Genomic DNA, 12,424 nt, shown 5'->3' on the forward strand with positions numbered 1-12,424 from the left:
TCATTTTACGGATATGACGCCAAAGAAACTAATGAAGTGCTTTGCAAAGTGCCATAATTTCACAATTCTGAAAACAAATTGTAAGTTTAGTTCCACTATAAGTGATGTTAATTCTGTTATGAGAGCTAACCTTCTGAGACAGTTTATCACTGCGGTGTGTGAATTGTCACATGAAGCTTTGCTACATCTATACATAGTGAAGTTCAGGATCAAAACGCTGCAGGTCCCATCTCTTCTACAGAACAATCCCATGGAAATAAAGCTGATCATTTTATCAGATGGGATCATTAGAACTTAACTGGTTGGATCCTTTGTTTCTGGTGGTTTCTTTCCCAGGTCGTCATTAAGGCCCTTTACAATAAGCTCCAAAAACTCATCGGACTTTCTGAATCTTTCAAGCGTTTTCTCCATCACAGAAAGGACAGAAAGGAGGCGCTTATCCTGGCAGTAGAGAATCACAGATATATTGTTCTACATCTTCCAGATGTTTGGATTTATTTACAGACTAATGATTAATCTCGCATGAAGAATCATAATATTATAACAGATCACAATTTTGGGGTAAAATTATTCAATTTAAAAAAAAATATATATATATATATATATAGCAATTACACTATTCTGACAAGACCAATTTTTTGTTTTTTTCCTCCCCTTTTTCCCAAAAAATATAACTTTGTTTTTTCATTCACATAGACGGAGGGCTTGTGTTTTGTGGGACTAGTTGTTGTTTGGAATGACAACATTCAATTTAGCACATAAAGTATTGAAAAATGGGGAAAAAATCAAAGTAAAGTAAAGTAATTTTTGTTTGAGTTTTTTTTTATGAGCATTTAAAAAAAATGTGGTTTGTGAGACCATTTTCATCTTGCGAAGACCTAATTTTATGAAATGATCCCATTGATGGAGTTGTCGGCTTTTTCTTGTGGTTACAAGTTTCTGATTGCATTTTTGGGAGGGAAGTAGAGAGACCCAAAAACCACAACCACAACCCTGGCACTTTACTGTCCTTTACAGCATTGACCCGACGTGTAATAGATTTATATATAATGAAAGATTGTACTTATGTCAATGCAGCAGAAACAAATATTGTTTTAGGCTTTTTCTTTTTTATAGTTGGCCAGAAAACCGCAGAACCTTAAGCAGAAAATGACATGAATGAGAACATCTGCCCGGCTTGTACCGGATCCGGGGGTGTTACGTACAAGGCGAAGCTCCCAGAATAAGGATTTGCTTCATTTTGGTGCAGAGTTTCTAGTAGGTTCTGGTTACTACTGTTACAGGCAGATGCCGTCTGCATAATACAGCCAGCACCGCCTCAACCCCCTCCATGCATGTGGACCCCGGCACAAACACTCAGGTCCATCCTTTTATGCTAAGACATTAATAGTTCTACAATTATCACACAAAACTTATATACAGAAACCTCCCAACCGTCCCCGATCCAATGGGACTGTCCGGCTGTCGCTGGAGGTCGGGGCTGTGTCCTGACGAGCTGTGTTCTGTCAGGACAGTCTGTGTAGTACAAGAATGTCTCATGTCGTGCTGCTGTGATCGCTCCTGGAGAGGGGCAGCATCCGATCCGTACACCTCGTACACGCCCGGCTCCGCTCCGTACGCCTCGTACACGCCCGGCTCCGCTCCGTACGCCTCGTACACGCCCGGCTCCGCTCCGTACACCTCGTACATGCCCGGCTCCGCTCCGTACGCCTCGTACACACCCGGCTCCGCTCCGCACACCTCGTACACGCCCGGCTCCGCTCCGTACGCCTCGTACACGCCCGGCTCCGCTCCGCACGCCTCGTACACGCCCGGCTCCGCTCCGTACACCTCGTACACGCGCGGCTCCGCTCCGTACACCTCGTACACACGCGGCTCCGCTCCGTACGCCTCGTACACACGCGGCTCCGCTCCGTACGCCTCGTACACGCCCGGCTCCGCTCCGTACACCTCGTACACGCGCGGCTCCGCTCCGTACACCTCGTACACGCGCGGCTCCGCTCCGTACACCTCGTACACGCGTGGCTCCGCTCCGTACACCTCGTACACACGCGGCTCCGCTCCGTACACCTCGTACACACGCGGCTCTGCTCCGTACACCTCGTACACACGCGGCTCTGCTCCGTACGCCTCGTACACGCCCGGCTCTGCTCCGTACGCCTCGTACACACGCGGCTCTGCTCCGTACGCCTCGTACACGCCCGGCTCTGCTCCGTACGCCTCGTACACACGCGGCTCCGCTCCGTACACCTCGTACACACGCGGCTCTGCTCCGTACACCTCGTACACACGCGGCTCTGCTCCGTACACCTCGTACACACGCGGCTCTGCTCCGTACACCTCGTACACGCTCGGCTCTGCTCCGTACACATTGTACACGCTCGGCTCTGCTCCGTACACATTGTACACGCTCGGCTCTGCTCCGTACGCCTCGTACACACGCGGCTCCGCTCCGTACACCTCGTACACACGCGGCTCTGCTCCGTACACATTGTACACGCTCGGCTCTGCTCCGTACGCCTCGTACACACGCGGCTCCGCTCCGTACACCTCGTACACACGCGGCTCTGCTCCGTACACCTCGTACACACGCGGCTCTGCTCCGTACACCTCGTACACACGCGGCTCCGCTCCGTACACCTCGTACACGCGCGGCTCCGCTCCGTACACCTCGTACACACACGGCTCCGCTCCGTACACCTCGTACACACGCGGCTCTGCTCCGTACACCTCGTACACACGCGGCTCTGCTCCGTACGCCTCGTACACGCCCGGCTCTGCTCCGTACGCCTCGTACACACGCGGCTCCGCTCCGTACACCTCGTACACACGCGGCTCTGCTCCGTACACCTCGTACACGCTCGGCTCTGCTCCGTACACATTGTACACACGCGGCTCTGCTCCGTACACCTCGTACACGCTCGGCTCTGCTCCGTACACATTGTACACGCTCGGCTCTGCTCCGTACGCCTCGTACACACGCGGCTCCGCTCCGTACACCTCGTACACACGCGGCTCTGCTCCGTACACCTCGTACACACGCGGCTCTGCTCCGTACACCTCGTACACGCTCGGCTCTGCTCCGTACACCTCGTACACACGCGGCTCTGCTCCGTACACCTCGTACACACGCGGCTCTGCTCCGTACACCTCGTACACACGCGGCTCTGCTCCGTACACCTCGTACACGCTCGGCTCTGCTCCGTACACCTCGTACACGCTCGGCTCTGCTCCGTACACCTCGTACACACGCGGCTCTGCTCCGTACACCTCGTACACACGCGGCTCTGCTCCGTACACCTCGTACACACGCGGCTCTGCTCCGTACACCTCGTACACGCTCGGCTCTGCTCCGTACACCTCGTACACGCTCGGCTCTGCTCCGTACACCTCGTACACGCTCGGCTCTGCTCCGTACACATTGTACACGCTCGGCTCTGCTCCGTACACATTGTACACGTGCGGCTCTGCTCCGTACACCTCGTACACACGCGGCTCTGCTCCGTACACCTCGTACACGCGCGGCTCTGCTCCATACACCTTGTACACACACGGCTCCGCTCCGTACACCTCGTACACACACGGCTCTGCTCCGTACACCTCGTACACACACGGCTCTGCTCCGTACACCTCGTACACACACGGCTCCGCTCCGTACACCTCGTACACACACGGCTCCGCTCCGTACACCTCGTACACACACGGCTCTGCTCCGTACACCTCGTACACACACGGCTCCGCTCCGTACACCTCGTACACACACGGCTCCGCTCCGTACACCTCGTACACACACGGCTCCGCTCCGTACGCCTCGTACACGCGCGGCTCTGCTCCGTACACCTCGTACACACGCGGCTCTGCTCCGTACACCTCGTACACACACGGCTCTGCTACATCCACACTGTAAACCCCTCCTGACCCCACACATGAACTTCAGCTCATCCAGCACCATGACAACCAGCACAGCAGAGTCCTGCATCCACTGAGGCCCCTGATCATGTGACCCCTGACTCCTCCCCTCCTGTGACCTCATCACAGCTCCTGTGCGCACAGAGCAGCCATATATGTGGTGGCGGCTCTGCAGGTGGAGGTATGTGGAGACCCCATTACTGAGCGCAGGGGGCATTAACCCCTTCAGCACGGAGACTCTTTTGGGGTCTTGTGTTGCCCCTTTATAAGAATCATAAGGTTTTTGTTCTGTTTCCTGTAATAGATACATACGACCCCTTTACTGCCCCACAGTGTAATGCCCCCATTATACCCCTTATACAGGATGTATGATGCCCCCCACAGTGTAATGCCCCCATTATGCCTCTTATGCAGGATGTATGATGCCCCCACAGTGTAATGCCCCCATTATGCCTCTTATGCAGGATGTATGATGCCCCCACACAGTGTAATGCCCCCATTATGCCCCTTATGCAGGATGTATGATGCCCCCACACAGTGTAATGCCCCCATTATGCCCCTTATACAGGATGTATGATGCCCCCCACAGTGTAATGCCCCCATTATGCCCCTTATGCAGGATGTATGATGCCCCCACAGTGTAATGCCCCCATTATGCCCCTTATGCAGGATGTATGATGCCCCCACAGTGTAATGCCCCCATTATGCCCCTTATGCAGGATGTATGATGCCCCACACAGTGTAATGCCCCCATTATGCCCCTTATGCAGGATGTATGATGCCCCCCACACAGTGTAATGCCCCCATTATGCCCCTTATACAGGATGTATGATGCCCCCACACAGTGTAATGCCCCCATTATGCCCCTTATGCAGGATGTATGATGCCCCCCACACAGTGTAATGCCCCCATTATACCCCTTATACAGGATGTATGATGCCCCCCACAGTGTAATGCCCCCATTATGCCCCTTATGCAGGATGTATGATGCCCCCACAGTGTAATGCCCCCATTATGCCCCTTATGCAGGATGTATGATGCCCCACACAGTGTAATGCCCCCATTATACACCTTATGCAGGATGTGTGATGCCCCCACACAGTGTAATGCCCCCATTATTCCCCTTATGCAGGATGTATGATGCCCCCACACAGTGTAATGCCTCCATTATGCCCCTTATGCAGGATGTATGATGCCCCCAAACAGTGTAATTCCCCCATTGTGCCCCTTATGCAGGATGTATGATGCCCCCTCACAGTTTAATGCTCCCATTATGCCCCTTATGCCATATTTATGATGCCCCCACACAGTGTAATGCCCCCATTATGCCCCTTATACAATATGTATGATGCCCCCACACAGTGTAATGCTCCCATTATGCCCCTTATGCAGTATGTATGATGCCCCACACAGTGTAATGCCCCCATTATGCCCCTTATGCAGTATGTATGATGCCCCCCACACAGTGTAATGCCCCCATTATGCCCCTTATACAGTATGTATGATGCCCCCACACAGTGTAATGCCCCCATTATGCCCCTTATACAGTATGTATGATGCCCCCACACAGTGTAATGCCCCCATTATGCCCCTTATGCAGTATGTATGATGCCCCCCACACAGTGTAATGCCCCTATTATGCCCCTTATGCAGTATGTATGATGCCCCCACATAGTGTAATGCCCCCATTATACCCCTTAAGCAGCATGTATGATGCCACACATAGTGTAATGCCCCCATTATGCCCCTTATGCAGTATGTATGATGCCCCCACACAATGTAATGCCCCCATTATACACCTTATGCAGGATGTGTGATGCCCCCACACAGTGTAATGCCCCCATTATTCCCTTTATGCAGGATGTATGATGCCCCCACACAGTGTAATGCCTCCATTATGCCTATTATGCAAGATGTATGATGCCCCCACACAGTGTAATACCCCCATTATGCCCCTTATACAGTATGTATGATGCCCCCTCACAGTTTAATGCCCCCATTATGCCCCTTATGCAGGATGTTTGATGCCCCCACACAGTGTAATGCCCCAATTATGCCCTTATACAGGATGTATGATGCCCCCACACTGTGTAATGCCCCCATTATGCCCCTTATGCAGGATGTATGATGACCCCACACAGTGTAATGCCCCCATTATTCCCTTTATGCAGGATGTATGATGCCCCCACACAGTGTAATGCCTCCATTATGCCTATTATGCAAGATGTATGATGCCCCCACACAGTGTAATGCCCCCATTATGCCCCTTATACAGTATGTATGATGCCCCCTCACAGTTTAATGCCCCCATTATGCCCCTTATGCAGGATGTTTGATGCCCCCACACAGTGTAATGCCCCAATTATGCCCTTATACAGGATGTATGATGCCCCCACACTGTGTAATGCCCCCATTATGCCCCTTATGCAGGATGTATGATGACCCCACACAGTGTAATGCCCCCATTATGCCCCTTATGCAGGATGTATGATGCCCCTACACAGTGTAATGCCCCCATTATGCCCCTTATACAGTATGTATGATGCCCCCTCACAGTTTAATGCCCCCATTATGCCCCTTATGCCGTATTTATGATGCCCCCACACAGTGTAATGCCCCCATTATGCCCCTTATGCAGGATGTATGGTGCCACACACAGTGTAATGCCCCCATTATGCCCCTTATGCAGGATGTATGGTGCCACACACAGTGTAATGCCCCCCATTATGCCCCTTATGTAGTATGGATGATGCCCCACACAGGATAATGTTCCCACAGTACCGCTTGAGATCCTGCAGTTGGAATAATCCCGCTGCAGTTGGTTTTCCCTCTGCCTGCTCCCCTACATGTATACTCTCGAGCATGTATACTTGCATGTAGGGGAGCAGGCCTTACTAGATATCAAGGCTTTGTACAGTAATATACCGCATGATGATGATATCAGAGGAGTAAGACATTTCTTGATATCGAGATCAGTAGAGTGTAGCAGACATAATGACTTCATAGAGGATCTTCTAAAATTCATTCTTACTCATAACTTCTTTCTTTTTGACAGGAAGTACTTTCACCAGCTCAGGGGTACTGCGATGGGGAGCCCCTGTACCCCCTCATCTGCTAATCTATTCCTGGGCTGGTGGGAGGAAACCAAAATACTCAGGGATGATTATAAGTGGTGTCAACCATATATTGGGGCATGATATAGATATATAGACAACATTTTTATCATCTGGTCAAGGACGAGTGAACTATTTCTTGAATTTGTCAGGGAACTCAATATCCATAGAGTGGGCCTTAGATTTATATCAGAGTTTAATTGTTACCAGTTGCCTTTCCTTGATGTACCAATCAAGAAAGTCGGGATGGGAGCCAGGGCTGTGGAGTTGGTAAGCCAAACCTTCGACTCCTACTTCTAAATTTCCATGACACCGTCTCCGACTTCACGACTCCGACTCCCTCATACATGGCTCATGTTTAAGTGATTTACGGTAGGACACATTTTTCTCAGCTAAAAGTCTAGACTCTTAGATCAGGAATAGGAAAGACATTTATAGGACATTTCATAACTTTCCCAAATTCTTATGAAAAAATATTCCTCACAAACTGCATTGAACTATTGTACCCAATTTATTACATATTTTAGGCGTCGGAGTCTTGTCCATTTTATACCGACTCCAACAAAATGGGCACCGACTCAGACTCCACAGCCCTGGTTTGGACCCTAGGGACACTCATCTACCATAAACTATTAAAGTGGGATAGCCACCACCCCATCCTACTAAAAAAAAACAATATCCAAGGGCCAATGTTTACAGTTCAGAAGAAACTGCTCTAATGTCACAGATATTAATATACAGGCAATAGACATAAACACCAGATTCAGGGAAAAAGGTACCCACAGTACATTTTGGATTCCGCACGATTGTTTGCAGAAAAACAGGAGAGACAGACATTCCTCCATACCTAACCAAAACACCAAGAAAAAGATGGGATAACACAAGTAATAGGAACTTGTGACAATCAGAGTGACCTTATCTTTAATATCCTCAGAAAACACTAGGATGTACTTGTGGCCGACCTGGACCTGAGGGTGCTGTGTGATCTACTCCCACAATAACTTTCAGAAAGGGTTAGTCAATTAGGGACTGTTTAGTGCATAGTTTCTAAAACAAAAAACTGCACCCAAGGGGACATGGCTAGATAGAAGAATCTGTGGTTTATTTAGATGTGTAGAAAGTTGTACATGTAATTGGATGAGACCATGCAAATCTACAGGTGAAACATTTTTTCAGAGGGATTATTCCAACTGTAAAACCTCAGGACTTGTATATGTGGCCACATGCTCCTACCTCCCAGATTATGTATGCACGACCAAGAGGCAGTCTAAGAGGAGTGTGGAGAGGGCATTTGGGTGAAATACGCCATGGTTGGGTGTCAGAGGTGACAGACAGTCACCCTGCAGGGGTTTGCAGGAGATCTCCACGTTTGGCAATGCAGACAGCTGCCTAGATGGGAGGCTGTGTTTAGGACCCAGATTCTACCTCCATTTAGTCTGGGTGTATATATACCTGGTGTGCTGGTGTGTCTATGTTGGCGTCGCTGGGTATACTCATTTCTACTTGGAACTTGGCTGAAGCAGCATCACGTCCTCTTTGGAGTCTTGAGGCCGTGTGCCCTGTTGGAGTTTCTTCTAAAGCGAAGTTGTAATTCTCCTGTGTTGTCTTCCCCTTTTGCCTTTAGAGTGCTAGCGGGGGTTGACTAGTGCTCATCTTCTTACACTCCCAGCTATAGCCTTATGCCAGGGATAGTTGGGCGAGGCATGTGATGGGCGACAGCTGCGGAGGCTGTATAGGGATGTTAGGGGGAGACAGGGTGATGCTAGTCCAGATTAGGAGGTCACCTCTTCCCCCTTTTCCCTAGTATCTGGGCTCCCTTTCCCTTTCTCCTCTGTGTTGCACTCACACCTGGCGTGACATCGGGACACCCCATTAGTGAGAAACATGAACAGTGCACATTGAGGTGAAACAAGAGACATCTCCTTTTGCATCATTGAGGTGGTTAAACCCAATGTGAGAGGATGTGATCACAATAGATGTATCCTCAAAAAGGAAAGCGATTGGATTTCCAGACTGGATTCACTAGGCCCTAAGGGACTGAATGAGCAAATTTCCTATGCCTGTTTTGTATGAATACAGACCCATTCTGGATTACATTTTTGGATTTTATACTCTACCCATTGCTACTCAGTTCCCTGAACGAGGTTCACATTGTTTTACTTCATCAAGAGATCTGAGCTTCTATATCAGAATTATTTCTTAACAGTTATATCACAAATTATACTATTTAGTAACTAACAAGTGTGGTGATCCTTGTGTATCTCTAATTATGCAATAGGGGTTAAATATGACCATTTAGGAGTATACTGTGGGCCACCATCCCATATATTTTGTAGTGATAAAGTAGATCCACATGCCGATTGCATGATGGGAGGATGTGCAATACTTGTTTTTAGTCTCCCATGATACTGATCTCAGAGAGAGGATTTTTCTGTTGGTGGAATGCAATCCAATACCATATGCGATCTGGTGTGGAACATCTGGGCATGCACATTTGTGGACAATGATCCTAGATGGAATGATAACTGCAGGCATGCGCTGTCACAGGTACGAGTGGCGCGGCGGCAATCAGTTTATCTGGTGTTTCAGCATAAAGCACTTCACTTCCGGACATGCACACTAGGGGATGGACATTATCGAACCTCTAGCTCATGAGAAGTAGCGTAGGCGCAGTATATTATTGTAGACAGACTCCATTCTGTATATCCTGTGACAATTCACCTCTAGGAATGGGATTGGGCCTCCTAGTCTGGGGTTTTGGATGAAGTGGGATATTTAAACATGGACACCTGGCTATTAGGCACACTATGCTGAACATCATGAATTATCATCGCTCTATCAAGCCTCCTAATGAACCTGTTGGGAAAATCCATTGATGCGGATTATTGAAACATTCTCTGATGAGTACCATACCCTTTCCTTTATACATATTGTAGTGGTTTTACTCACTGGGGCACAATGGGAGGAAAACAAGAGGCATGTTCCTTTAAAATTTCATGTGGGTTTATTACTTCATAAACCCAGAAGCCAAACAGAAAAGAAAATAGATCAGGCAAACAAAGTAAATGTCCTTAGCGGGTCTCTGCTCAGCCAGGCCTGTGTGGCACACAAGCTGGGGTAGCATCCAGTGTCCTGGCTTGGTCTGAAGACAAACATACACAGAAGGCCTTCTACCTCCAAACACACAGACCATGTGCCAAACAGCCTTCATTTTATAGGCTGTTAACCACACCCAGAGGTGAGGTATGTGGGTAGCTGGACTCGCCCATTCTCTCCTATCTACCCGTAACCCGGCACCCAGGTGCACCAAACGATCCTCTTAGTGCTTATGTGCCCTAGAGAAACACTCCGGGTTACATCACAGAGACCAGCCATCTCTGTGACACATACTGTTATATGAAAAAGTTTGGGCACCCCTATTAATCTTAAGCTTAATGTTTTATAAAAATTGGTGTTTTTGCAACAGCTATTTCAGTTTGATATATGTAATAACTGTTGGACACAGTAATGTTTCTGCCTTGAAATGAGGTTTATTGTACTAACAGAAAATGTGCAATCTGCATTCAAACAAAATTTGACAGGTGCATAAGTATGGGCACCCCACCAGAAAAGTGACATTAATATTTAGTAGATCCTCCTTTTGCAAAAATAACAGCCTCTAGTCGCTTCCTGTAGCTTTTAATGATTTCCTGGATGAAGGTATTTTTGACCATTCCTCTTTACAAAACAATTCCAGTTCAGTTAAGTTTGATGGTCGCCGATCATGGACAGCCCTCTTCAAATGATCCCACAGATGTTCAATGATATTCAGGTCTGGGGACTGGGATGGCCATTCCAGAACATTGTAATTGTTCCTCTGTATGAATGCCTGAGTAGATTTGGAGCGGTGTTTTGGATCATTGTCTTGCTGAAAGATCCATCCCCTGTGTAACTTCAACTTTGTCACTGATTCTTGAACATTATTGTCAAGACTCTGCTGATACTGAGTGGAATCCATGCGTCCCTCAACTTTAACAAGATTCCCGGTGCCGGCATTGGTCACACAGCCCCAAAGCATGATGAAACCTCCTCCAAATTTTACTGTGGGTAGCAAGGGTTTTTCTTGGAATGCTCTGTTTTTTTTGCCGCCATGCCTAACGCCTTTTTGTATGACCAAACAACTCAATCTTGGTTTCATCAGTCCACAGGACCTTCTTCCAAAAAGAAATTGGCTTCTCCAAATGTGCTTTCGCATACCTCAGCCGACTCTGTTTGTGGCGTGCTTGCAGAAACGGCTTCTTTCGCATCACTCTCCCATACAGCTTCTCCTTGTGCAAAGTGCGTTGTATAGTTGACCGATGCACAGTGACACCATCTGCAGCAAGTTGATGCTGCAGCTCTCTGGAGGTGGTCTGAGGATTGTCCTTGACTGATCTCACCATTCTTCTTCTCTGCCTTTCTGATGTTTTTCTTGGCCTGCCACTTCTGGCCTTAACAAGAACTGTCCCTGTGTTCTTCCATTTCCTTACTATGTTCCTCAAGTGGAAACTGACAGGTTAAATCTCTGAGACAGCTTTTTGTATCCTTCCCCTGAACAACTATGTTGAATAATCTTTGTTTTCAGATCATTTGACAGTTGTTTTGAGGAGCCCATGATGCCACTCTTCAGAGGAGATTCAAACAGTAGAACAACTTGCAATTGGCCACTTTAAGTAGCTTTTCTCATGATTGCATACACCTGGCTATGAAGTTCAAAGCTCAATGAGGTTACAAAACCAAAAAAAGGGCTTTAGTAAGTCAGTAAAAAGTAGGTAGGAGTATTTAAAACAAGAAAATGATAAGGGTTCCCATACTTATGCACCTGTCAAATTTTGTTTGAATGCAGATTGCACATTTTCTGTTAGTACAATAAACCTCATTTCAAGGCAGAAACATTACTGTGTCCAACAGTTATTACATATATCAAACTGAAATAGCTGTTGCAAAAACACCAATTTTTATAAAACATTAAGCTTAACATTAATAAGGGTGCCCAAACTTTTTCATATAACTGTACCTCCCATTGACTACGCGACCATTAGCCACCTTACATACCCCCCCCCCCCTGCCTAAAGCCTTTTACTACCAGACAGGATTTTCGATAGATCATCGGCATTACCATGTAGCTTCCCTGCTCTATGTTCTACAGGGAAGTAGGAGTCCTGTAGGGCTAAAAACCCGAGGATGACTGGCATTTTTTCACTTTTTTTCCTCATCCATCTGAGTGGAGCATAGTCAGATAATAATCTAAATTTTCGACCTAACAGTACGGTAAGGTGTCCACCGCACACTTTATAGCCAAGCGTTCCTTCTCTATGACCGAATAATTTTTCTCACAGGAGGACAGCTTTCTACTCGGGTAGAGGACAGGCTGCTCCTCCCCT

At 48.0% G+C, this 12,424-nt stretch overlaps 1 protein-coding gene across 1 annotated transcript in view; it reads left to right on the forward strand.

Annotated features, from left to right (window-relative positions):
- Positions 1–4,023: 4,023 nt before the first annotated feature.
- The window catches only part of LOC141201406 (uncharacterized), an 81,036-nt gene continuing 72,635 nt past the window's right edge, over positions 4,024–12,424 (forward strand). The window contains exon 1 of the mRNA XM_073663397.1: positions 4,024–4,090. The gene's annotated coding sequence lies outside the window, so the exon portion shown is untranslated. The remainder of the gene's footprint in view (positions 4,091–12,424) is intronic.

Source organism: Phyllobates terribilis, unplaced genomic scaffold, assembly GCF_046119375.1.
Source record: "Phyllobates terribilis strain yellow unplaced genomic scaffold, ASM4611937v1 Scaffold_115__1_contigs__length_5345438, whole genome shotgun sequence".
In the NCBI taxonomy this organism is placed as follows: Eukaryota; Metazoa; Chordata; class Amphibia; order Anura; family Dendrobatidae; genus Phyllobates; species Phyllobates terribilis.